The sequence below is a fragment of the Mauremys reevesii genome, linkage group 7, assembly GCF_016161935.1.
Source record: "Mauremys reevesii isolate NIE-2019 linkage group 7, ASM1616193v1, whole genome shotgun sequence".
In the NCBI taxonomy this organism is placed as follows: domain Eukaryota; kingdom Metazoa; phylum Chordata; order Testudines; family Geoemydidae; genus Mauremys; species Mauremys reevesii.
In genome coordinates this window covers 21,270,081-21,296,954 of record NC_052629.1, presented here as the reverse complement: position 1 = coordinate 21,296,954, position 26,874 = coordinate 21,270,081, and the positions used below count along the sequence as shown (strand labels likewise).

At 42.4% G+C, this 26,874-nt stretch overlaps 1 long non-coding RNA gene across 3 annotated transcripts in view; it reads left to right on the top strand.

Moving 5' to 3' along the window:
• The window catches only part of LOC120408925, a 93,284-nt gene that overhangs the window by 22,622 nt on the left and 43,788 nt on the right, over positions 1-26,874 (top strand). For all 3 annotated transcript variants that reach the window (XR_005601015.1, XR_005601014.1, XR_005601016.1), the window contains exon 2: positions 15,985-16,059. This is a non-coding gene — a long non-coding RNA (uncharacterized LOC120408925). The remainder of the gene's footprint in view (positions 1-15,984; positions 16,060-26,874) is intronic.

Genomic DNA, 26,874 nt, shown 5'->3' with positions numbered 1-26,874 from the left:
TTGACTTTAATGGAAGATGAGGGCACTCATTACCTTGCTGGATTGTACCGCTAGTCCTGGGTGAAAATGCCAGTAAACTGCAGTGGCTACTGTGTAGCTGGATGTGCTTTCTTTTGAATGAAATGTTAAAATGGCTATGTGTGGTTGTTATAGAGATGCCATGCAACTTTTCACAAATGAATGGGTGTTAGCCTGGCCAAATTCCATCCTGAATAATTAAGTTTCGTCTACCCCTGCACCTTCCCAAAGAGAAAGCATTCCTCTACACGTTCTTTCCTAATCTACTGTAATTATTCACTGTTAAACAGCGGCTACCTTTCATCCCCAAATGGCTACATTCCAGCGGTGGATACAGCACTTTCTATCTTGCCTATCTTGAAGGGGGGTTGCAAAACTTAAATAATGTTAATAAAGCTCTAGGACCTCTCACTGGAGGATCAACCATAGTCGGGCAACTGGTGTGCTCAGGTTGCTGGTTGTCTTGCTGACCAGTATTGTTTGATTGTTTCCTGGTGCTATCCCCGTCCATATCCACCTTTTGTGTTGTTTATGGATTGTAAACTGCTTGGGGCAGAGACTGTCATTTTGTTGTCTTTGTACAGTACCTAGCACTATTGGATCCTGGCCCTTGACTAGGTCTGTCACAATACATATAAATAATAATATAAAGTGCAAAGTCTTGTTCTTCAGTTTGGGTGGTAACCCAGCTGTCTGTTTTGGAGCAGTGTAACTAGGATGCATATAGTATCTGTAGCTCGTTATGCCTTGTTTCACCTTTATCCTTTCGTGTTAAACATGGATCCGGTGGGATGAGGAGATACTGAAGCACAGAGCATTAGCAGTGCAGCGCAAGCTGACTAGCTCCACAGTTACTTTAAATTTGTCTATTTGTAAAATCCCATATGTTTAAAAAATAGTTCAGTACTTCATCTGGCTATGGTACAATCCAGTTCTCTTATATTTGACTATGGAATGCTCATTTACCCAAGTGATCCAATTAGCTGAGCATTGTGATTCATACTGCTGTAAATGTTTCACTGTTCTAACTCTGGCTAGGAGGTGAAACCATAATGAAGGGGCAATAATATCTGGGAGACTTTTTTAATTTTAGAAATGTATATGGAATAAATAAAGAGGTTATGCATATATAAAGCTGTAGTTTTATAAGGCCTGGTTAACAGTAACCCTCTTTGCATTGGGATGACAAGACTAGCCACACAGCCAGCTGTCAGAAGTAGGATGCGTTTATTTCCCATCATAAGCACAAGGTGTGGCCTTAATTCAGGAACAGGGGTGGCTCCAGACCCCAGCACGCCAAGCGCGTGCCTGGGGCGGCATGTCACGGGGGGCGCTCTGCCGGTCGCCGGGAGGGCGGCAAGCGGCTCCGGTGGACCTCCCGCAGACGTGCCTGCGGAGGGTCCGCTGGTCCCGTGGCTCCGGTGGACCTCCCGCAGACGTGCCTGCGGAGGGTCCGCTGGTCCCGTGGCTCCGGTGGACCTCCCGCAGACGTGCCTGCGGAGGGTCCGCTGGTCCCGTGGCTCCGGTGGACCTCCCGCAGACGTGCCTGCGGAGGGTCCGCTGGTCCCGTGGCTCCGGTGGACCTCCCGCAGATGTGCCTGCGGAGGGTCCGCTGGTCCCGCGCGGCTTCGGTGGAGCCGTGGGACCAGCAGACCCTGCACAGGCACGCCTGTGGGAGGTCCACCGGAGCCGCGGGACCAGCGACCGGCAGAGCTCCTCCCGCGGCATGCCGCCCTGCTTGGGGCGGCGAAATGTCTAGAGCCGCCCCTGTTCAGGAAGACAAATATCTAGACCCTCATTTAAAAAGGGCACATGCTAGCCACACAGCCAGCTGGAGGTCTATTGTAAAATCTAGTATACTCAACTCTGTCTCCCCACTTTAGTGATGAATAATTATTCCATGAATGTAGAGAGGAAGGTGGGGCATTCCTTGATGAATTAGTGGCTAGATGTTATGACCACTCTATTTGGAGAGTATAAGCGGAGACAATTTTTACTGCCTGTTGCAAGTAGACAGAGTAGATCTTCCCCAAGATCAAAGTATGTCTCTAGGGCAGCCAGTAAATTAGTGGAGATTATAAGTGAGTGTGCAGTCATTGGAGTCTTGAAAGCTCAGTTCAAGAGATCAGAGAGTATTCTTTCCCCTTTCTGTTTGTAAATCTCTTTTTCTAGAATAGATTACTTTAATACTTAAAAGCAATATTCTTGAACTTCATAAGAACAGGTATTTCAGTAGGGCATCACCTGATCACATCACTCCCTGTTGTGCATGTTCTTATTGTAAGGGGACTGTTGGCCCCTTACTAAAACTCTGTGGGGGTGTTTTGGTGGGCTAACTCCCAGTGCAAAAAGAAAGGGGAAGGATCAATGGGAAATCAGGACCCTGAGAATGACGGTCCCCAGGGCCAATGGGGAGAGATCAATGCTCCAGGTCAGCCTGATTGACAGGGCGGGCAGGCTAATCAGGGAGTCAGGAGGCCAGGGGGGTCCCATCCTCTGTGTGAGTTGGAATTGCCTGGGTCAGACAGGGTGGGGCTGAGCTAAAGAGAAAGCAGGGGCCCAAGCTGAGCTGGGGAACAGAGCTGTGCCACATAGGCACCAACTTCTCCTGGCACCAGTGGATGTTTGACCCCCCACCCCACCCTGCCCCGACTCCACCCCTGCCCCACCCTCCCATTCCAACCCCTTCCCCAAAGTCTCTGCTCCCTCCCTGCCCCTATTGGACTCCTTCCCCAAATCCCCGCCCTGGCCCCGCCTCCTTCCCTGAGTGCACCACATTTCTGCTCCCCCCTCCCTCCCACAGCTTGTTATGCCACGAAACAGCTGTTTCGCGGTGGTAAGCACTGGGAGGAGAAGCAGGCACACAGCCTGCTCAGGGGAGGAGGTGGAGCGGAGGTGGAGGTGAGCTGGGGCAGGGAGGACCCACCAATTTTTCCCCATGGGTGCTCCAGCCCCGGAACACCCATGGAGTCGGTGTTGTGCTGTGCCAGATCCAGAGGGGCCAGAAAAAGCAGCACAGGGAGAGCAGATCCTGCACTGAAAGCAGAGCTGCAGCCACAGAGCCATAGACAGGCCAGGGAGAGCAGATCCTGCATTGGGAGCAGAGCTGCAGCCACAGAGCCAGAGGGGCGAGAGAAGCAGCCCAGGGGGCTGGAGGCAGAGCAGCAGCATCAGTGCTGAGGCAGAGTGGAGCCAGACCTAGCATAGTGGAGCTGGGGCTGGAGCTGGAGCAGTCTTGAGCCGGGTGTGGTGAGCAACTGGGACCAGCCCAGGGGGGGACCCTAGGCAAAGGGCCCAGTGCAGAAAGACTCCCCCAGCCAAGGGTCTTTGCAGGCCCCACTGGGAGGGGGATCTTAACTTGATGTGGGGCTGATGCTGGGAAGAAGGATCTCACCACCCAAAGCTCAGAGGTGTGTGGCCACCACCAGAGCAAGTGTCCAACCTGCAGCATCCCTGCAGCATGGCCAGGGCCTGAGAAGGAGGCCTGGGACCTACAAGGAGCAGACGGTGAACTGCCCTGACATACCAGAGATCTGTTTGTGATGTTCCCAGCCACAGAGTGGGGTGATGTGTTTTCCAACCTTTCCCATTTTTCCTTATTCTTTTTTAAATTAATTGCTGATTAAATAAATTGTATTTGCTTTAAATTGTATGTAATGATCAGTGGGTCAGGAAAGCATCCAGTGCAGAGAGAGTACCCCGGAGTGGGGACACCCTAGTCCCTGACCTAGGTGACCACAGCAAGGTTGAGGGTTGAGCCCCCCAGGAATCCTGGGCCCAGCCTTGTTGTGGTTAGAAGGACTCTGCCAGACAGGAGAGTGGAAGCGGAATCCTCGAGGGCAGGGAAGCTACAGGAAGTGGGAGCGAGGACTCAGATCCTTCCACTAGCCCATTTCACCAGGGTAGTGCAGAAGCCAGGAAAGTTCCCCACAATAGCGGGACCATTCCCCTGCTTACATAATTATGGGCCGATGTTTCCCTTAATGTAGAGTCATTGAGACCGATCCCAGTGATGTCTGTTTGGGGAATCATATCACTTAACTAATTACAGCATGTTTTAGAGCAAATCTAGCCTCCACCAGAACTTTTAGGCAGACTGAGAGCTCTTCAAGGCTTTCTGATTGGGTATAATGAGTGTATGAGACAGAGAGAAAGCAAATAACTTGAAAGAGGAGATAATAGCGATGGTGGGGGAAGGAAATGTAAAACAAACTATCCTAAAAGTTGCAAAGAAAAAGACAAGATTAAACTTCTCTATTTCAGGAAGGGATATCAAGTTAACTTCTAACATCCAAGCAGGGAGATACGTTGGGATAGTGTCTTTATACAGAGGATGGGAACAGATGTCTCATTTTCCATAACACATCTAAGTGCTGTATATTATAACAACCTCAAAATAAAATGAATGCTTAGTAACTTTGTAAAAGTTAGTGCATGTGCTACTCCACATGGGATAGAGAAATTGAACTGTGAATTTATTTAGACAATTCACCTATTGGGAAATATTTGGGACAGAAATTACCAGTGAGGAAAAAACTGAGGGCCATATTGTATCATCAAGCTTTAAGCTGAACTCTCTATTGGAATCAATGCGGCTAATCCATGATGTGTTTTTAAGAGGTACCATTGGTTCATTTGTGCTAGTGTTTTGGTACAGGAAGCCATCTGCAGCCATGCCTATGCATGCTCTGATTTTTGTCACATTTGAGAAGCTTAACTCAGTCAGTACTCAGCGAAGAAAGCTACAAGGAGCACTGAAAGGGCAGCAGGGAGTACAGTTGGCAGTTCAGACAACGACCATCCTGCAAGATGCTTAGTGCCTCCAGCTAGTTTGGTATCTATCAGTTAATTTCTTTTAAGTGCAATAGAACCCTAAAGGCTGGTCTACACTGGGAGAGGGGGCTCGATGTAAGATATGCAACTTCAGCTACGGGAATAGCGTAGCTGAAGTCGACGTATCTTATTTCGACTGACCTCCCATCTTCACGGTGCAAGATCGATGGCCACGGCTCCGCCATTGACTCCGCTTCTGCCTCTCGCCCTGGTGGAGTTCCGGAGTCGACGAGAGCAGGTTCAGGGATTGATTTATCACGTCTAGACAAGACACGATATACCGATCCCCGATAGATCGATCGCTACCCGCCGATCCGGCGAGTAGTGTGGACGTACCTCAAAACACTGAGTGACTGGAGCAATTTCACCAGACCTATCTTGAAGTCTTTACTCAAGCAAAAAACATCTCTTACTGAAGTCCATGGCAGTTTGCTTAAGTAAAGACTGCAGGAACAGGTCCTTTTGGTTTTGTTTTCTTTCTTAAATGAGGACCAGTCCTCATGGGAGCACTACAGAGGTTCTGAGGCCTAAGCCAAGCAAATCAAATTTTGATATGAAGGCAGTCTAAATAATAATAATCCTAATAACTAGGTCAGTTGTTGATACATTAACTGATCCTCTATTCCTGCCTTTGGGGATAACTACATCTTTGTATTGGGGCCAGATCTGGTGCTTGCTGTATTCAAAAGTTGTTCCATTAAATCTTTAAGGGCCAGACTGGGATACTTGCACAAAGTACTACCTTACTCCTTGTGAAGCCCCATTGAGGTCAATGGGACTCATTCTGTAGTACGGTACTACCAGCCTTGATTAAGGGTTTCTCAATCTGGCCCTAAGTATTGTTTCCCACTTGCAGGTTCTCTTTTCCTGGTTAATCCACACCCAGATCTTTAAACTAGCCAGAAGACAACAAAACTTTGTTAAAAATAAAGAATTACTTAAGTGTTGATGAAAGGTGCCAGGTTGATAGTCATGCCAACAAATCCATAACAGGATTGATACTATGAGCTTCCTCATGCTGCATTGCTAATATGCCTTAGCACTAACCTGGAGAGAAAACCCACAAGAATGAGACTGTTGTTCTGTTTTATGCCAATTCCATCCCTAGTTCCTCTGCTGACTAATCACGTCTGTCAGTTAGTGTCAGCTGACAGGTGGGTTTTTATTATGTGGGAAACTAGCTACTTGGAAATGGACTAAGATCACAGATTCATTTCACTGAAGTCACTAAATAGTCTTTGAATGTGTCTTGGTCCCTACCAAGCTGGATGACTTAAAACCTTTACCTAAAAGACTACAAAATTAAAATTAGTTATCAAAATAGTAATGCCTTAATAAAGAAAAAACAAGCAAAAAAATCTTTTTTTAATGTTAAATGTTGCTATGATAAATTGTGTAAAATAAATTGTCAGTGGTAAATAAAAATGCTTAGAATTTTAGAATTGTCTGTCGTGTTTACAATATGCCACAACTTAAGTGAGTGACGTGACACAAAGTGACACCTACAATGGTGTGTAACACGCATCACTTTGTGAAAAATAGCTCCTAAGGGCTAGGATGAAAACATCATCTTTCTGAATATCTTAAGCTGTAACATCTGCTCAAAACTGTGGCAAAAAAAGATGACATTAGTTTTTACAGCCTGAAATTCTTACCACCCCAATGAATTTCTTGGGTGACATTCTCTATCTTGTTGGGGGAAGGGAGGAATTTAATGAGTGATAAAATGTCATGTCATTAACAGGTTTGATACTTCCCCTTTTTTCCATATGGGATGGTGCTTTCTTACCTGTAATGCAGATTCTATTTTCTAAAACTTTTTCTGGAGCAAATTAAGATGTGTGTAGTTACAATAATGTGGCGGCTTTCCATTTGCCCCCCTCCTTCCAAAAAAGCTTTTGTAACTGTTTTTGAGGACCAATTTGATATTTTCCTAAATGTCAATTTGTATCAGCTTGCTATGAAATCCTGTGCTGCTCACTATTCTACTTAAACTCAAAACAAAACACTTTAATTTCCTCTGTTTTTCTCTCTCTTTTTGTTCAATGGTCTTGATTACCCGCTTTGGCTATTACACAACGTAACTATTTGCTTTATTGTTAAGACCCATCTGAGTTCAAGCTAGGATGAATAGCTAATGTAATGTAAACATGTGTGACTAATCCTTGTTATACGGTACCTTCTTTGTCCTGGATATTCTGGTTTTAAAGATAATGTCTGGACATGTCTATAAGGGAGGTGGGAGCGGGGTGGGGGGGAGAAGAAAAGCGGTTTCCTCTTGTAGCTGAAGATTAATGTCATTGACAAATAGTTGGTCATTTGGGGCTTGAACCTCCCATTGAAATCAGTTGCCAAACTTTCTGTTTCTTGGGAGAATGGTTGGCCGAGTCAACGTTGCTCCTCCGGGGTGTCTAGGTATTTTAAACATACTTAAGCGAGTAAATTATCCCTTCCAGCATATTGTATGTGAAGAGAAACTCCGTATATGCCTAACCATACATAGGCCCTCTTAATAATTTTGGCCTCCTAATATATAGGGCCAAATTCTGCTCTTGGCTACAGTGGTATAAATCTATGGATGTAAAGCTTTCCTGGATCACTTGGAAAGACAGGAGATATACAAGATATTTGTTTTATTTCACTTAGTGAAGTGCTACTCTGACTTTTTAAAAATTAGCTCCTGCAAGGAAATGTATATCTAGTACTGATGCTTCTCTGTGAAACATTTACTGATTGCACTGGAATATTTGCTCCATGAAAAATGAGTGAATTGCACCAGCAAAATACCATTTGACTTCAGAAATGTAAATGCAAAATGTTATGTATTCAAGTACAATTAAGTTGTGAAATTGGCTACAGGCAATGATAAACTCAGAGATGTTTGCATCTGTTCCAGCTAACAAGGGATGATCTTTTTCCTTCATGGGCCTTGATTTTGAATAACTTTGAATAACCTGAGGGAGGAAATTGTGTTGGGAAGATAAGCATATATCTGGAATAAAATAAACCAGATTCACAAAATGATAGGCTGTAAAATCAACAGAAGGAATAGTGCATTTATCTAGATGTAATAATTAAAGTTCAGGGCCTTCTTTTTATATACAGAAAGAAACTGAGTTGCAGCCCAATTTGTGTGAAGCAAAGTTGGGATTAAGTTGTGGAGCTCTATGGTATGGAACAAGGTATATCTGTGGGCAAATAAGAGGACTGAATTAAGTACATCTTTGCAGTACCCTGGACAACACTTCCCCACAGATGATGGGCTATGAGCTGATTCATATTGATTGCAATGCTGCTGACACCTGCTCAAAGCTCCCTCTTCTGTTTCCATAGTAACCAAGAGAACTGAATACTTGTCCACATACTTTAGGAACCTCATTAAATCAGGCAGCAGGACAGCAGCTGTGTTCTCAATGTGTTACACTGACAGCCGTGGACTAATTTTATGATGCTCAGGTGATTTTTGGCCCTCTCCAGGCCTAACTGTTGAAGACTTGGAGATAGTGGGACAGATGGCAGAATAAATAAATATTGCCAATATGTTCAATGCATCCACATCTTCTGAAAGGTGCAACTGACCACAGCAAATGTTACCAACTCAGGTAATTTTAAACAAAGCATAAACAAAATACTTTTGAGTGAAAGCTTTGAACATTAATTTTAAATAGGTTTGCAAGTTAAATGAATTGAACATAAGGATCATAGCAAAAAAAAAAAAGTTACATAAGTGCAGTATGTAGACAACTATTTCTCTTGCTGCATCATAAATAAATAAAATACCATGGCACAAATTCAACAACGCTGGCACCTGCTGTAGTAGTTCCATCTTCATCTTCCATTAATTTCCAGCAGAGGGCAGCAACTTTTATTCCTAATGGAGAAGTCGCCACATGAGCAGAATGCCTAGCAGCACACCTGGGTTTTTTGGCCCAGCCACCACTATCTTTGGGTGTTGTGCTGGCTCCCAATGGACCCCTCCCTCCCTGCTTTGGACAGCTGCATTCTAGCTCTCTGCTGTAGTTTCCTGCACCAAGGCCATGCATCAACTGTGTAAACAAAGGTGTAAATCAGGATACCATGTGCATGATCCAGCGGTAAATTTAGTCTAATTCTTCCTTAAAATACCTGCAGTAATTAGAAAGTTTTTATATTCTACATTATAATGATTTCATATTAGTTCTTTAGAGTTCACTTATTATCTTTAACTTACTTATGAGGTGAGAAAGCAGTACAATCAGAATTGTAATTAGATCCTTCCAGGCCCATGGAGATTGGACTTATGCCCCCATGTAATTCTGATTTTCTTTTGCATAAATTAAATGGGAAAATGGTGGCATGTGGGTCTCCCCATTAATATAATCCAAATTAATATTCTCACCAATGTATTTTTCACTCTGCATTGGGATAGTCACCCAATGTGTATGCATGGTTATGTTGAATTAAAAAAAAGGCCAAAGAATGCAAGGAAAAAAACCAAAACTGTACAGAATAAATTCACAAACCGCCCTTAATTTTTCAAGTCAGCAGTACCAAACTGAGAGCTGAATGTCAACAATTCTAGGACATTGTTTGCCAATGAAGCACTTATTAACCTTACTAATACTTTCAGAGCAATCCATCCATGTAAAATAGTGATTTCTGTTGCATAAAACTAGTTACAGTACTTTCTTTGCCTTGTCCATGTTTACTACTTTGCAACCAGATTTCTAGAATGTATTTGGAATCCAAGGATTAAACTCTTTCTATGTAGCTTGTAATCAGTTGCAAAGATAGTGTGAACAGCTAGTTTTATTCTATCCATTGGAAAGAAATATGGTGCAAATGTGCTTTGTGATTATATGAGGAAAGTGACTGAAGGGAAGCCAAATTTTAATGGCCAAATCAGAAGTAAGAGAACTTGGCACTGAAGCCAGTTGGGACTACTTGAGTAAATGAATAAAGTGATCAGAATCTGGCCTTAAATCTAAAAATTCTATCTGAGGGAATTGAAAGAACTGCTTAATGGCCCTTTCTGTGAATCCTGCACAGGGGGGAGAGAATATCCCTACATATGCATATACTATAGTTTGTGCTCATAAACTGGAAGTAACTGTGCTGACCAGTTTTACTTGCCAGCAGAGCCCTCAAGAGCTCAAGAAAAGCTATTGGGACGTGTCACTAACATAGATGCTCTGCAGTACTGTTGATAAACAATCCTGGGACAAATTTTGCCTTTTTTTTTTTTAGTCGAGCACAAATGTATCTGACTCATGCGTGTCAGCTCCATTCTACAAGTAATTTGTAGTAATGTCAGTGTTGACTATGAGCAAACACTTGGGAAACAACTTGAATATGGCAGGATCCAGCGCTGAATCACCAATGAAGTGTTCAATTGCTGGGCACCAGGAGACCCTGATAAACAATTAAAATAATCCAAGTCTATAACAACTTTACTTACAATTGCCTAGCATTAGTAACTGACACTATTCACACTAGTAACGTAGTCTGTCCATTCTACAAGTTATTTGCAGTACTGTTTAGGAAATGAGAGCAATTTCAATTATTTATTTCCTGGATGGTTGTTTGCTTTACATATAAATATTTCTATTGTCTAATTTAAAATGGATTAATGGTTTTCTTTTTAACATGTATTAATTTCAAATAACTCTAAGGCCATGTCTACACGTGCAGCTGCACCGATACGGTTGCACCATTGCAGCATGTCTGGTGAAGACGCTCTATGCTGACAGGGGAGAACTCTCCTATTGACATGAAAAAGACATCCCCATGAGTGGCATAAACTATGTTGGTGGGAGAAGCTCTCCTGCCAACATAGCATTGTGCACACTAGCATTTGTGTGAGCATAACTTATGTTGCACAGGAGGGTGAAATATTCACACCCTTGAGCGACATAAGTTTTGCTTGCCATAAGCAGTAGTGTAGACATAGCCTTATTAAAATGAACTAGGCAAGTAACTGTTTTACTTTATATGAGTAATTTTAAATCGGCTTTTAAAATTGAGGAGTGGAATATGGAGCAGCTAACACTTCTGTGTTTCATAGTATACAGTACATGCTTTAAAAATAAAATAATAAAAAAGCTAACAATTCTCCTCCCTTACTCCACCCCCTTGCCCTGATTCAACACACACTCAGATGCATAGAATCATAGAACTATAGTGTCAGAAGGGACCGCAAGGGTCATCTAGAAACCCCCTGCCAAGATGTAGGATTTGTTATGTCTAAACCATCCAAGACCAATGGCTATCCAACCTCTTTTTGAAAACTTCCAGTGGAGGCAATTCCACAACTTCCCTATGTCATCTCTTCCATTGCCCCATGCTTAACTTTATGCAAGTGCCTTCATCTCATTGACTTAAGCATGTGCTTAAGAACTTTGCTGAATTGGGTCCTAAATAAGGAGTAACTCTATTGAACTCAGTGGAGTTACACTGGTATAGGAAAAATAATCAGACCCAGGGTTCTTAATTTCTTTTTCCAACTCTAATATTTTTTGTTTTAATGTTATTAAACATTTCACTTGATTGCATTGTGGGCTAACAAATAACATGGGCCCAGTTCTGCTTCCACTGAGGTCCCAAGTAGATCTGGATTCATGCCAGTGTGACTGAGAGCAGAATTTGGCCTAAGTCTTTATTCAGGTTAAAGTTTTGTGCAAGTCAGTGGGAATTTTGAATGAGTCATGCAAACTAAATATGGAGATATATTAAACTTTCACAGAGTTCTTGCTCATCCAGTTCTCTGAGAGGGCCAGGATATGTTGTAGAAGAAACGTAAAGTAGTAGACTTCTGGAACAAAGGGTCATTCTCTAGTTCTTCGTTTAAACACATACAGTCAGTTGTCTTTCTGCTGATGCCACACACACAAACCTGTGGTTTAGATAACCCACTCCCATAGAATTACCAGTAGGTGGGAGCTGGGGCAGCGGAATCTCTGGAGTCTTCCACAAATGATGTATTGTTTTGGACAGCTGTTTCACCACACACATCCCGGTGAGATTAGGATTTGGCCAACACCCTCTGAGTGGAGGCTAGGATCCTCTATGCCAGTCATCGGGCTCACTAATGCTTGTCTACACTTACAGTGCTGCAGCAGCACTCCTGTAGTGCTTAGTGAATATGCTACCTTTGTCAATGGAAGAGCTTCTCTTGTCAGCATAGTTAATCACTTCCCCAAGACATAGTGCTGTCTACAACGGGGGCTAGGTCAGCCGTTATACTGCAACCTAGTTATACTGACATAATTTGATAGTGTTGACCCAGCCTAACAATTTTCCCCCATTGTCTGCCACAGTTGGCCCCATTGCGGGGTGTGTGTGTGCTGTCAGTACTTTCCCATGAGATATCTCCACCTTTTAATGGGGCTTTTTCTCAGCACCTAGCAGGGTACTGAGGGTTAAAGGCACCCTCAGGTATTTTTACAGGGCTTGTGTAACAAGGAAGATGATGCATCTTCTCTTCTCTGCCCCAAGGGCACACCCTACCCAGCTGCAGATTGTAAATTCCGTGTGATGTGGGTGTCTTCCACATGGGAATAGGCTCCTCCTGTGGCACCCTCTCTGAGTTTAGTATTGTATTTCTGTCAGGTTAGTAATATCTGTTGGAGTTATGCATATAAATACTCTTACATCAGGATGATGATTTATTCTTTAGTAGGGGTAACTAAACAAACTAATTCCCAAGCACTAGCATAATTTAAAATAATAAAAACCACTTAAAATGTTCATTTTAAAAATGAAGTTCAGCATGGCCTAATGTATTATGAGTTGATGGTTTGAGAACTTTTGTTCTTGCAGCTAATCTTGACAATGATGGGGAGGGGAGGTAATTAACAAAGACAATTGAACTTTCATTTGTGTTAATAAAGGCTGTGAGTTAAAGTGTTTGGTGCAAACAACTGCTATTTATGTTTCCAAACAGCATTTTTTTCTATTGTCACATCTTCTAAAGATGCTTTATTGTTTGGGATTCTACTTGACATCATGTGTAATCGATTTCTTGGAAATAGAGTTTAACCATTAAAGATGGGGAAGTGTGTCATTATTTTCTGCAGTTAAATGCCTGAAGGTGAAGCTGAGTGAATTTAATGCATCAAGAAGGGTAATTATCAGATAATCTTGATTACCAAGATTTTTCTTGCTCCAACAGAAAATGGTTAGCAGCATAATCTGTGTACATAAAAACTATTCTTGTCTAATGCCTTCATTTTTATCACTAATATATGGTGATTTTGCTGTCTTTTTTTTCCTTTCAGTGTTTTGGCTGCATTTCTCATCTGTTTTGCAGCCTGATTCATCCCCATAAATTGTACTTATTTCCTTAGTTCTTTTTCTCTCAGCAATAATTATATGGTCAAATGGATTGCTCTGCATTAGGGGCTAAAAGAAAAAAAATTGGCAAAAATTCTAGCAGCAGATTTTAATTTGTTTTTTTGAAAGCTGAGGTGTAAGTTTGTCACAGCTTTTGCAAATCTTCTTTCTCAGCAGTCATGCATCAGAGGTTTAGAACTGCTAATGAATTATTTTGATTACAGTTGCACAGGGAAGATCCCTGGGGACCTGAGGTGGGAAGCGTCACTCCTGTACATTCCCTGTAGGCCAAATCCAGGCCCACTGAAGTTTGATGGGAATTTTGCCACTGATGTCAACTGGGCTAGGATTTGGTGTGCACAATAGGGAATGTTTTGGTTAAAAATCAGGATCATGATAACCTGAGTTTGCACCAGAGCTTGACTCCTCAGACTTTATAAAGGTTAAAATTCTGGTTCCCTGCACAAAACCTAAATTAAAGGGCTTGTGTGGGGGGAACGGAAGACAGGGTGTGGGGCATGTGCACAGAAAATAAGGTTTAAAATAGAAAACAAGCCACCTTTTCTGGTATATTTACATCTTCAACAGCACAGACATCTTTCCCTGCCCAAGGTTTTTGCTTTTGACTGATTGATAGCTCCTGATTTGGTTTCCCCTGATATCACATTTGTGGGAATGCCCTATAGAATTTAATCAGGATGATGCCAATAGGGATGTATGCATATTAGGATCTTAGGCTCTCATTCACCATCTTTCTATATGACTTTTGGACCATACTACAGAACTCTACAGCAGAGTGACATAATTCTCTGTTAAATTCTACAGGATTTCCCCCAAGGACTGACTATTCAGTTGAAACAGGTGGGGGTATTGTCCATGAGGGACTTTGGCTTTTGGAATTCTCTTCCTCCTTTGTACCTTTTCCCCTACTTTCGGTCTGCCAGATCCCAGGTTTGGTTTGCTTTGGGACATGAAGCAACACTCTCCTGTCCTCCCAGGTATTCTAGTCGGAGGATGGGTGTGTGAGAAATGAGACTTTTTTGTAGGAGTTTTGCATTTTTAATATTGTGTTAGATACCGGGTCAGCTCCTCTGCTGGTATATATTGACCTAACTCCATTGACTTTAGTGGAGCTTTGCCAGCTTACACTATCTGAAGATCTAGCCCACTGAGTTTTTAATTGATGTGCTTTGCCTAGAGAGTTTTGAAAGAAAATAAACAACCAGACAACAGAATCTATCATGAACCAAGACCAAAATAAGTTGATTGTTGTATAGTTTTACTGAAGATAGATGACTGCTTTCTAGTTTTAAGTGCTTTTGTTATTTTATAAAACAGAAAATGGGGAGAAATATACGGGGTGGGGGATATCATATGTGAGAGACAAACAAGGTTTGGTCTGCGCATATCTTTCATAAATGTATATATTTAAAGTTGCTAAATACAGGTATAAAATACCAATAGTCAATTCCTGTTGTCCTTATTTATGTAATTCCAATCGTGGGCTTTGCAGATAGAAAGAAGACAAGGTGCTTCCTCTGAAGAGTTGATAAGTACTTACTCACTGGAGTCCAACTGTGTGTGTGTGTGTGTTTTTAAAAGACTGTCTTATGATATATGGTAACATCAAGGGTCTTAATTTTATGTGTCACAAGGATGGAACGGATCCAGTTTTGTAAAATAATGTTTGACAGTATGAGACCAGGGAAGTGTAAAGAGTTCAAATGACTATATTAAACTGTGCCGGACAAGCATGGAATTTTGGGACAATACTCATTAAATGGAACCCACCACTCAGTTTATGGAAAAGAACCCCAATCTTTTGAAGCTACACCCAGAGGAGAAGGCCATTGACTGGTGATTACCTGTTCTCAGAGACTGGAAATCAAAGGCCCGAGCCGTATAAAGAAATGGCTGATCTGTCCAGCCTTGATTCTGGTTCCTGATCTAAAGACTGATGTGAACCTGTAACCAGGGGAAAACCCAGTTTTGGCATTTCAGAGACTGACACTTATCAGAACCCTACGCTGGAGTTGGGGGTGACCTCTGGAAAGCATTTTAGTGTGTGTGTCAGTTCTCTTTTATTGTTTTTATATGCATTCTCTGTAATGGTTTTACCTTAATAATAAATGTACTTGCTTAGAAGGAGCTGTGTGATAACTTGAAAAGAAAGCAAAGCATAGTTGCTGGCCATTTAGGCAAACAGGCTTGCTGGGAATATCCCAGTATAGATCAGGGACTTGTGCAGACTTAAACCCCTGGTCAGAAAGGGAGAGTGATGTGTATCTCCACCGAGGAGCAGCGAGCTGGAAACCTTTAAGTGAGTGCCCTTGAGGGACCACAGAGGGGAAAATATAGATGCAGTTACACTAAAACTTTGACAATGTTCATAGCTGGCATTGTGGCAAATAATTTCATAGACAATTATAATCTTTCTAAGCCACTTTTTTTAAAAAAAATTCAAATTGAACTTAATAGAGAATAATATCTCTGATGTAGGTTGGTTGGAAAAAAACCTATGGAAAGGACCTCATTCACTATAAAATTCAATTTTTTAGAGTAATTTCCATAGAACCAGATTACATTTCTATATAGATTGTATCTCTATGAAATGCCATGGGATTTTTCCATTATGGTACATCTGTCTGGTATAATATTCTGTCTGTTTCATTTATAGTCACTAAAGATCATGAACTAAATGATCACTGAATATATGTAAATGTTTGAGAGTATATGGACTGCTGATGATTTAGATTTCTAACTTCTTCTTATTAACAATTTATTTTATTTATGAGAGACTCTTTATTCACCTCCAATTTCCAGAATGAAGACCAAACTGGAATTAGCTGCTGAAGTATGAAAATGGGAGGAGCAAAACAGTTAACAATGTCGTATGTTGTAAGTATTAATGTTACTGCTGTAGTATTGGTTGTAGTAGCAGCACCACTGAGGGGAGTGGAAGAAGGCCTCAAAGACAAATAATTCCTACGCTTTCTCAGGAACCCAAAACATGGGGGAAATACAGGTGGATCAATAGAGTTACATGTGTAGTCTTATACCTGTTTTTGTGTTCAGTTCTGGGTTTCTTAGTGGTATTCATTTAAATTAAAATAAAGGAACCAGGGCGACTCTTTCCAAAGCTTTGCCCCCATTCAAATGGCAATGGGAGCATGTACACATGCAATAATGCACATTGTGTGTCTTTTCTTTCCTTTTTAAGACATGAATGTTTATCAGTCTACAGAAGTCAACTGTAAAAATGCTCTTTCTCCAATAGCTCTTCCCAGCTCTGATAAATTATACATTTGAGTTGTGAATGGATGGAGGCCCAGAAGTTTTAAAAGATCCCAATTCAAAGCAATTCTCATTGGCAGATTTGTTAACAATTTTTAAAATAAATGTCACAGAAGTTTTGCAGGATTTAAAAAACAAAATCATTTCGACCCCTACGAAACAGTTTCAAAATTTCCTGCTGAACTGCCTTTCTTTAAATTCAGGCTTATTCAATAACGGAAGGGCAAAACCCAGTTGTTTGCCCAATGATTTAAGACAAAAATGCTAAAGAAACAACATTTTCCAGACTCTGAAAGTTTTCCAAACAATGGAAAAATTAAAAACAAAATTACAAAAACTATATTTAGCACATTTGGCAGTCCTCTTAGCCTTTTCAGCAAAATAATAAAAAGCAGCTTTCTAGAGAACTCTAGCAGAACATACTGTAGCTTTCAAGCTTTCCATTGACTACTGAAGAATGAAATGTTTGACAGAGAAGCTGATGTGGTGTTGGGCAACATTGCTTAACTGATATTGTAAAAGGAAAGATGATGCTACTTTGAATAGCTGCAATAGTAACTAAAAATAGGCCCTTGTCTAAAAGTCTGCAGTCTCTATTCCACTTCTGCCTCCCAGAACAGGTAAATCGCAAGTACACAGTCTGGCACACGTACATCTAAGGCTGAAAGAGCAAGAACTTTCTTTGAGGTTTAATTTGATAGTATGAAGCTGTTCGCTAACAATTCCTCATTCCTGCTGCAGAAAGAAAATATATTTTAATAGAATCAGGAGAAAAAAACCCAAAGATGCTCGGTCACTGGTCTTCTATGCATTTTAGATGGTGACATAATCTAAATGTAAGAGATGTGTGGTATTCTGCTGCTCTGTCCTGGGAATTTATGGGCTGATCCTGCACTTTGAAAGATGATGGGGACTTACTACCATCTGCCAGGAAAAACCAATTTGTAAATCATTCTTAGTGCTAATACCAATCCTGGATCCATCTTGAGCTCAGTGTGAGCTCTAGTCTGTCAAGAGTGCAGGATCAGACTCTATTCAGTAAGCTTCACAACCTATGAGACAAGTAAATAATATGATGCCGATTTTACAAGTGGCATTTCACACAGCTGCCATCCCCACTACAATATGCACTTTTGGATACTAACACTAGGTCAGAATGTTCAGTAACATGTGCCTGGCAATGCAGCAGATCAGAGTATATATGTATATCCATTTTAAAAATTACATTCTATCTCTAATTGGAGTCGATGAGAATTGCACATTGACTCATAGACTTTAAGGTCAGAAGGGACCATTATGATCATCTAGTCTGACCTCCTGCACAATGCAAGCCACAGAATCTCACTCACCCACGCCTGTAACAACCCCCTAACCTATGTCTGAGTTATTGAAGTCCTCAGATCGTGGCTTAAAGACCTTAAGGTGCAGAGAATCCTCCAGAAAGTGATCCACGCCCCACACGCTTAGCCCCTAGCAGAATCAGGCCTCTAACTTTTAGCAAATAGCTGAATATGGGGGGCCCCATTCTAATCTCTTGTACTGACACACACACCTTTTGACCCAATGCTTATTCCTTCTACTTCTGGGGAGAGCCTCCTCTTCAGTGAATCATAAAAACTATTAGACTGGATCAGAGCAGAGGTCATCTAGTCCACATCCTGTGTCTTGCAGTGGCCAGTACTAGATAGGAAATGTATAAGAAACACCATGGGGGACAATAAACTCCATTTGTTAGTAGTTAGTGTTATGCAGTGATGATTTATATCTCTTAAAACAACATTTATTGAAAACGCTCCATGGAGGATGTCTCCTGGAGTCTTCCTTGCTTTCCTTAGCTTACTCTGTGGGTTCTGCCCTGGAAATGGTTGATATGGCCCTGATTTCAATCAATTTAAGGAAAAAGCTTTCATCCCATTAAACACATGAGCCTCTGTGTTACTACCTGCTCACCAGTGGAGCCCCCAATTGTCAAAATTTGTGATATGAAAGAATTTTGCAGAAAACGTCTGATCAGCATAAAAATTGGTCACCCCAGGATTTCAGCATCTACAATGCTTATGAGCATCGTGGTACATTTTCCCAGTTTTGTATAAAAATAATTTGTGAAAAATAATTTCATTTGATGAGTGTGACTAAAAAGTAGTTATATTGCACATAGTCATTATCAGTATTAACCTCCTCTGCGTCCAGTCATCTGAGTTTTATTCCCAATCTGCCTGTAGGCATATTACACACAATTTAATAAATCATCTTTAGAGGCTCCATTTTTTTCCCAAATATGTAATTTTAGCTGAATGCTGTTCAGGGATTTAAAAACAAGGATATCATTGCAGTAACTGAAATTATTTCTTCATTATAATTTGTATGCAAAGCCTTTATTTCAAATCTATTTTATTTAGTAATGTACATCATGTAACTGTGGCAGGGCTATGATCATAATAGAATACTTAGCAGTGAAAAGCTAGCACAATCTTGTTCCTGTTGCACTCAGTGGTCAGTTGGAGAAGGATAAACTCAAGATGACTATGGACAACTGGACAATGAACATAAACAGAAAAAGAGATGAAACTTATCTAATAAATTGTTAGTCATCCAGCTCTAATTTGGATTATTGAGCACAGATGCTGCCATCGTTACAGGTGCAGTCCCTCTGGCCTTGTCTAGAGTGAGGATTTTCCGAAGTTCTCCCAACATTGCTGTAGCAGTGGTTCAAGTCCACCACCAATACTGGTAGTGGTTGGAAGCACTAATGTACATTGGCATTTTTACCACTGTGTTGTCTAGACCCACTCAGGACAGGGTTAGATGAGATGCTGGTAAAAATGCCTGAGCTCTGTCTACGTTAGAGCTCTCAACATTGCTAGTGCTGCTGGAGTTGCATCAGGGTTGGAACAATGGTGGGAGAATTTCTGAAAATCCTCTGTGTAGATGCTGTAAATGATTGACTGTGGGATTACTCACATACAAGGAGAGTGAGATTTGGCATGTACTCCCTCAGGATTTAAAAATCACATGTTAGCATCCCCCTGTCCCCCCCCAAAAAACCACAAGGTTAGCTTAAAAGTAATAATTGTGGGATTCTTTTATTTTCCTTTCTGGTTTTTGAGCTGCTAGGAGTCTTGTCTTTCTCCACTGCAAAGAGGGCTAGAAACAGCTTTTCTTGAAAGGAAAAAAAAGTTTCACATTTCATAATTTTCACACTTTCACATGATTCCAGGAGCCTGGGTTTTAATAACACAAGACTTGTGATTAGATCATGAATTGGCCAGACTGCTTCTCAATCTTTTTATAAGCCTGCCAAAAACAATTCACTTACTGCTAGATATATTTGGGGGGGGAGGGGAATAGCACAGAATTTTAATGTAGCTCCTCATGTTGTTCTGTCCACTTTAGCCATGGACTTCAAGTGGCTACTATTCCAAATTACAATGGAGAAGAAAAACTGCTAGAGTTTAACTAGTGAGTGTACATCAAACTCTGCAAATCTGTGTTTATTTTAGAGTCTTCACTCAACAGATTAATCCTGTTTGAATTCATGGGATTATTCGCATATGTAATTTTTAAAGATTGGGTCTTAAATGCTGAATAATATCCAGAAAAGAGGTCCATTTAGTTGTACATTTATTTGTTGAACAAATCTTTTAGGATTCAAACTTCCTAAAACAAGTGTAGTGAACTGGGAGCTGTGGGTATAATATGCAAACCTTTATCTTTTTAGCAACTTTGGATGCATTGTTTTCTATATTTTTTGTATTTAATTTTTAAAAATCCCATATAGACAAATGCATGTTCCTGAACTGATGTCATAGCCCAGAGTGGGGCACCTAATGTACTGGCCACAGAGGAGATGACCTCTGTTCTTGTGAGCAGCAATTAAGGGCCTTCTGCTGAAACTGACAAGGATGTCTATAAATTCTGGCTGCCCCTGGTCTTCACTCCAACTGATTAAAAACAAACAAACAGTCTTTCTTGAGCTTTTTGCATTGGAAGAATAGCAGCTGCCTGTCGTGACTGATGTAGCTATCTGAAATTAATTCTGATAAAGTTGCGACACACGGGAATGCTGGTAAGACTGATCTTTATTTCCTGGCCTCTGGAGTGGGGCAAAATTATACAACGTTATACCCCGTCACAGTAGGGGTCAGTATTCACTAGCTCCAATGGCTACTGCTAAAATAATGTTGTACCTTCTTTTATACCTTGAACTCAATATTATACTCCATTACCAAGAGCCTGACCTTGCTCCCGTTGATGGCCAATAACTCCAATGGAAGCAGAATTAGCTAACACAATATGCACACCGTAACTAGGGACTGAATTGTAACATGCTTCCATGCTACATACTTTTCAGTATTTTGTCTTTTTCACTGACTGCCAGCAGCTTGAATGGCCTTTGTCCTGCTAACACTTTGGGTATGTCCAGACTACCCGCCGTATCGGTGGGTAGCGATCGATTTTTTCGGGGATGGATATATCACGTCTCATCTAGACGCGATATATTGATCCCCGAACGCACTCCCGTCAACTCCAGAACTCCACCGGAGCGAGCGGCGGTAGCGGAGTCGACACAGGGAGCCGCGGACGTGGATCCCGTGCCGTGAGGACCCGAGGTAAATCAATGTAAGATACTTTGACTTCAGCTACGCTATTCACATAGCTGAAGTTGCATATCTTAGATCGATACCCCCTCCAGTGTAGACCAGCCCTTTGTCTCCTCTCTAGTTGCAAGGTAATTACTAGTGTCAGTCAATGTTCTGGATATTAAGTTTATACTTTTTTTTTGAAAATTTGACCAAAGAAATTCCCCCTTCAATTTAATCTTTTCAGTTATCTATCTGTAGAGCTGATAAAAAATATTTCAGTGATTCCAGTGTTTTACTGAAATCACAAAATATAGGTATATTTTTTAAACTTAAAAATCAAGTAAAAGTTTGACAAATTCCTGCAAAATCTTACTGTTTTTTCAATGAGCCCTACTATTTACACAGGTCTCCAACTATCTCTACACCTGAGCATTGCATTTGTGTTAACATCATGCTACATTGTTGTGATATCTGAGGCCGCATGTCTTCTTCCTCACCCATATCTTTTTCGGATCCTCTTTTACTACTATAGAAATAAGAATAGATGATCAGATTTTTGTATTACTTTTTTGCTTCTTGGGACAGGAAATCATGCTGCTTGCTTTCCTATAATATTAATGTGTTCTGAACATGTGTATTAGTCAATTCTTAATTTGTAATGAAAGAGGTGCCAGGGCTCAAGCAATTTTTTTTACATTCATAACTGATGCAGCAAGCCCAGAGGTGCTGGGGATATGAACTGCTAAGCCTAGAGGTGTCGGGTCTCAGCCAGGGCAAATCCTGGCACAAATTAAGCTCCGATATTAGTATTGCCATTGGTTCATTATCAGGAGATGCCAATATGTGTAACAGCAAAAAATGTAAAACCAGAAGAATCTGAAGCCAACAGCAGCATATACTTACCAGAATCAGTTCATGCAATGTGAAACGGAATATTTTCTGCCTATAACTTTTTTTTCTTATACAAGCCTAAAAACTTGCCAGTTATCTTTAGCTAATTGCAATGTACCATCACCATTAGATGGCAGTAAAGCAGTACACCTTTCCTTTCACTGGTTTTCCCCTTGCACCAGGTGTGTTTTTATAGTTTGTTAAATAAAGCACAATGTGACATCTTGCCTGGAATACCTATTTCCTTAAAAGGGGACGAGCATAGGGTGGCTTTTCCTCTTTTGCCCTCATCTGGGATTCTTAGTAGATATGTCCTGCAGTTCACATTTGGCTAAATTTGAGTATGTAACTGTGCATTTTAGAAGTTCTCACTGTGGCATACCACAAGCTAGCACACACTTCCTGCTGTGTAGAGCATTAGTCCATTTAAAAAAAAAAAGGATTATTATGGGTAAGCACAAAAAATCTGAATACAGTAGACCACTTAATTGGCTAACTGCCATCAACCATTTCAGCACTTGCATCTTCCTAGCTACTTGTACTGTATTATTAGAAGCGAATAAATCATTTGACACAACTAGGTTTTAGAAAAATATGTGAAAACCATTCAGGCACAAAATCAGTAGCAATGTATGAAATTTTCCATCTGAACGCTTTCTACTAAGGGAAAATATTTCAGTGAGGTGCAATATTTTTAATCTTGTTTTAAATTAAATACCGTTAATGTATAAATCACTGCAGGGCATGATTGTTAAGTACAATGCAGTTTTATTTATTATGCTTTTCAGCCTATGGTATTTCTCTGTGCAAAGCTAAGAAACAAGTTTTAGACAAACGTATATTTTAAATAACCCCCCTACTGTACATTACCAAGCACAAGTACAAATATAAATACATGTGTGACAGGGCAGTCTGCCCCTTCAAGGCAGGAGTACCTAGTGGTCAGCCCATCCCACCATGTGGCAAGGCCCTTTAAAGGTTTCAGAGGTCCAACATAAGGACCTATGAGGGATATGGATAGAGAGGAAGTGGTCGAGGGGAAATTGTTACTGTATTTTTAAGGGCCCAGCTCCAGGAGCCTTGCAGAGAGGACTGGGCAGGGATCCCCTCTCACTAGGGTGATTATGCATCCCGTTTTGCCCGGGACAGTGCCTTTTTTAAGCCCTGTCACAGCCGTCCTGACTTTTTTGGCAAAAGTGGGCATTTGTCCCGTTTGCTCTTGTCAATTTGATCAGTTGGCAAGAGCAAAGGGGACAAATGCCCACTTTTGAAAAAACAATTGGGGTGCGGAGGAAATGCAGGAGGCGAGTAGTGATGCCAGCCCCACGCGGGGAGGCAGGGCTTGTGTGAGCAGCGATGCCAGCCCCAGCCTTGTGTGGGGAGGGGGGCTCGGGTGAATGGCTTGGGCCAGGCTGGTGGGAGGAAGCGGGAAGACCTTGGGCTAGCCCCACATAGCATCTCATTTTCTCTTTGGTCACCCTGCCTCTCACCCAGCCACTTGGGAATGAGATGGGGAATAGCATATGTGCTGCCAATTCCCACATACCAGGACACGTAGGCGCCAATTCCATGGGTGCTCTGGGGCTAGAGCACTCAGGGAAAAAACGGCGGGTGCTGATCTCCCACTGGCAGCCCCCCCATCAGCTCTTCCTCCCCACCCCCAGTGCTTCCCACCTATCGGTGAGCCCCACAGATCAGCGCCTCCCTGTCCCTCCCCATGCCTACCGCGAACAGCCGTTTCATGGTGTGCAGGCAGGAGGCTGGGAGAGAAGGGGGAGGAGCGAGGATGCAGCGTGCTCGGGGGGAGGGGTGAAGCAGGGGTGGGCCTTGGGGGAGGGGTGGGGTGGAGTGGTGGGTGGGCCTGGGTCAGAACCAGGGGTCGAGCACCTCCCCCCCCCCCGTCACTTTGGAAACTTGGACCTGTGACAGGGCAGACACCCACAGTAGTAGGTTGTCAAATCTGCTGAACCTGAGGAGTAAGTAGGGCCATCTGAGGGAGAAGCTAGTTAAGGCCCCCACAGCAGGCTAAAAGACACCATTTGGGAGGAGCTGGGGACACCTGGCTTGAGGAAGGAAGAACTAACTGCCTGAATTACTCAGCTCCAGCAGGAAGGCTGGGGATGCTGCTGACTATCTAAAGTACACCTGGCTCCGGGAGGAGAGCTGGGGTGTCCTGGCTTAAGGAGAGAGGCAATAGCTGCCTGAGTTACCCACACTCCAGGGAAGCCATCTGAGGGTCCAGTGTTCCATAAGAGGAGTTCAGTCCAGGAGGGGTGAAAGACATTTCGTTTGTGTTAACGAGCGAGTGTGTATTTTGGACTTTGAGTATCCTGGAGGGCAACTGAACTTTTAAGTGCCCTGGCTGGAGGGCTAGGCCAGAGAAGACCAGACAGAGATGGCTAACAGGAGGCGGTGACCCAGGGGAAGGACTAGCAACACCACATCTAGCCACAAGAGGGTGCCAGCTGGTGAGTTGCCTCTGGGCACACGGGGCTTGCTCTGGAGTGGGACCCCATGACAACATGCAACGTTCAAACTATCTGACATTCTTGCAACTGTTGCTCACAGAATGCACAGCTGTGGCTTCCAAATACAAACTGCAGCACTTGCACATGTCAAACTGCAGTATACACCTAGGGCCAGATGCACCCTTCACTTACATTGGTGAAAAGCTGTTGACTTTCAATGCTGGATTTATACCAGTATAACTGAAAGCAGAATCTGCCCCCTGGATGAAAGTAAAATGAATAAATGAAAAACCCATAGTGGGAAAACTTGCTAACAACTTCAGTCCAATCAAGTGAGGTGCTTGGTGCCCTATAAAGCTGAAAGGAAAGTGAGGCTGTACAGTACCTGCCTTAGATTTATTTCACTGCAGCTCACTGCCAGAATAGCCTATAGAAAAGCCTATAAAAATAGGAAGGAGTCTTCTCCCTTTAGTTTATAATAATATCATCCATTGACCTCAAAGACTTTTACAAAGGAGGTCAGTGTCACTAGTCCCATTTTACAGACGGGGAAACTGGGGCACAGAGGGATGAGGTGACTGGCCTGCTGGGTGACACTGGGCAAGTGGCGGAGCCAGAGTCTGGAATAGAACCCAGGTCTCCTAAGTCCCAGTCCAGTGCCTTTTAGCCACTGCCTACAGAGCTGCTCTAGAGCAGTGGTTCCCAAACTTTAACAACCTGTGAACCCCTTTCACTAAAATGTCAAGTCTTGCGAACCCCCTCCTAAAAATGAATATTTCCAGGGATTTTCTCCTTTACCCGAGTGTAAAAGCAGTGATCTTGGAAATATACAATTTGTTTTTATGACATGCTTATTACACACTATTTATTATTAATTATTATTTATCATTGCAGTATTTTTATTACATTATGAAAATGGCAACACTCTTCTAAGATCTCACTTTCGTAGCTTGTATCACTTTGAATAAGCCTGTTATAAGACAAAGCTCCTATGTTTCATCAAGGAGTATCGGATGTGAAACAGCACAAAGGTATTTAAGAAGCCAACTCAAAGAGTTCCTCCTACACAAGCATTCAGGTCTTGAGCAGTCCAGGCAAACAACGCACATTACAACAAAGCTTAAACTTGTTCTTCATAATTTTAAAAACAATACTAGCTGCCTATTTAATTTTAAAAACAGCAAAAAATATCCACCTCCCTTTCTGTTCCTTATAAGGAGTCTTGAAGTTTAAATCTCCTCAGCGTGATAGATATGTTTGCTTTGATCTGCTTAGCTCTTGGAAGTCCAAGGGCTCCGGGCCCCGTGCTGCTCGGAGTCCCTATGGACAGCTGTCTGTCATTCAGGAGTCTTTTCCTGAGAACCTCCTGTAACATTTTGTGAACCCGCAGGGGTTCGCAAACCCCAGTTTGGGAACCACTACTGTAGAAACTACTTCAACCCAATGGGTTAAGTAGAAAAACTAAGGAGGAACATTCCCTGGAGGCAGAGTGTCCCAGTGTGCACCTTCCTCTGCAATATCTGGTGCTGCCACTCTCACGGGCTATTGGGCAAGATGGACTATGAATCTGGACATTCCCATGTGCCACAAAGGCAATGCACCATATACGTTTTAGATTGGACTTCTGACTGTGTCAGTTTAGAGAGAAAAGGAGGGTAAGGTAATCTTTTATTGGACCAACTTCTTTTGGGGGAAAGAGACAAATGTTTGAGCTACACAGAGCTCTCTTTCAGGTCTGGGAAAGGTACTCAGTGTCACATGATGGAACAGATAAGCATAAGTAGATCATACCTATTGTGAGTGACCATTCAAAGCATAGGCGCCGACTCTGTCGGTGCTCCGGAGCACCTACAGAGAAAAATTAGCGGGTGTGCCACACCCACGGGAAGCCAAACTCCCCACCTCACCACCACCTCCCTCCCTGAGCGCGCCACATCCCCACTCCTCCCAGTGCTTTCCCCCTCCCTGCATAACAGCTGTTGGCAGGGATGCGGCGCACTCAAGGGAGGAAGTGGAGAAGAGGCAGGGCAAGGGCGGGGACTTGGGGGAAGGGGGTGGAATGGGGGCAGGGTGGGGCGGGGACTTTGGGGAAGGGGTGGAATGGGGGCGGGGCAGAGGCAGGGCCAGAGGCGGGGGGGATCAAGCATCCACTGGGCAGAGGGGAAGTCAGCGCATATGATTCAAAGTGAAGTGGCCCATTAACACTTTTGCAGTTCATAGGACAAAAAAGTGGGGTGAGTGGGTTACAGATTGTTGTAGTAAGCCATAAATCTAGTATCTTTATTCAGACCATGGTTTTTAGTGTTTAGCCAACTTGTGAATTTAAGTTCCCAGACTTGTCTTTTGAAGGGGTGTAGGTTTCCTTTGTGGACAAGGACTGAGAGGTCAGATATGGAGTGATTGTTTTGTGAAAAGTGTTTGCCCATGGGTTACATGGTATTTTTCTAGGTGGGTTCATTCAAGAGTGTAGTGATTGT